This window comes from Nannospalax galili, unplaced genomic scaffold (genome assembly GCF_000622305.1).
Source record: "Nannospalax galili isolate Female #2095 unplaced genomic scaffold, S.galili_v1.0 scaffold1774, whole genome shotgun sequence".
NCBI lineage: Eukaryota > Metazoa > Chordata > Mammalia > Rodentia > Spalacidae > Nannospalax > Nannospalax galili.
The window spans coordinates 502,770-504,243 of record NW_008334864.1 but is presented as its reverse complement, the minus strand read 5'-3'; positions in this window follow the sequence as shown (position 1 = coordinate 504,243).

Below are 1,474 nucleotides of genomic sequence, written 5' to 3'. Positions count from 1 at the left end.
TTTAGCCTGCATCAGGCATTCATCTCTAAATAAAGCCTCCCATTGTACAAACAATGGACTTGGGAGGGTAGATCTACAGATATCCCTCCAGTCCTGGGGGGTAAGCAGATTAGTATTAAATGTTTGTAGTATAGATTTTGTCCATGGAGCATGAATTCCATCTTCATGGACAGCCTGGTGTAATTCTTTTAATTCTGCTGCTGGGAACGGGTACCAGGCTAGTGGGCATTGCCTTGTTATTTGTAAGTTAACAAGAAAACCCTCTACCGGTGAGGTTTGAGGGTCCTGAGGCCATTGAGGCTGGCAACTTCCACTATCCCTAAGATTAAAAAATTGCTCTATGGCTGTAGGACCGGTGGGGTTTTGGGGTCCTGAGGCCATTGTGTCTGGAGACTTTGAGGCTGGCAACTCCCACTATCCCTAAGATTACACAGCTGCTCTATGCCTGTAGGGTGTGGCTGGAATGGCGCCACAGGCTGTGGTGAAGGGGGAGGGGGATTTATCTGAGGATCTTTGGGAGCTTTTGAAGTCTGGGCGTTAATATCTGGGCTTGTTAAATCAGCAAGAGGGGGGTAAGAGTTAATTTTGTTGATGGGTGGGTTTTGTCTGACTTGGTCAAATTTTATTTTTGGGGCTGTTGAATCTGCTACTGGGCAGTCTGCGGGGTTTTTTTCTTCATTTTTTAGGGCTGTTGAATCTGCTGTTGGGAAATCTTTGGGGTCTTTTTTATCGCTTGAACCCTCCTCTTCATTATTTTCTGGGGCTTGTAAGCTTTCTTTAATCTTAGGTGGGTTTTTTAAGTATTGTTGGATGGCTTCCATCATGGGGAAAAAGGAAAGGGGAAAATTATGCCTTTTCTGGATTTCCTTTTTGTGAGCCAGATATGTAGTGTTAGTCCAGACCTCTGGATCAAAAATGTCTGCTGATAGGATCCAGGGTGCAAATTGATATACTTCGTTCCAAAATTTTGAGCTTTCTTTTTGGGAGATCTTAAGTCCTCTTGATTTAAGTAAGGCTTTAAGGGAATGAATTTGGAGTTTTTTCTGGCGTGACGTTGAATTACCCATTATAAAAGGAAGATAGTATCTAGCGCTTAATGTTTCTGTAGTAACCTGACACCAGGGGATTGGAACAATCTGACAGGTACAAGCCTGGCTTGCAGGCTACAGAAAAAAAAATGGCCTTTTTAAATCTTTTGTTCGGCGTGAGCCACCTTGAACTTTCAGGGGCTCCGCAGGCTGTAGAAAAAAAAAATGGCCTTTTTAAATCTTTTGTTCGGCGTGAGCCACCTTGAGCCTTCAGGTGCTCTGCAGGGGCTAGTTAATTTAAATTCTCACCTAACTGGTTTTAGCTGCGGCTTGAATGCCCTGGGGGGCAGGATAACAAAACCAATTAGGGAAGTTTACCTTAGAAGCTGACTTCAAGGCTTATGTGAAGATCCCTTAGAACTTTTGGGATTTTTCTAATGGTGTTG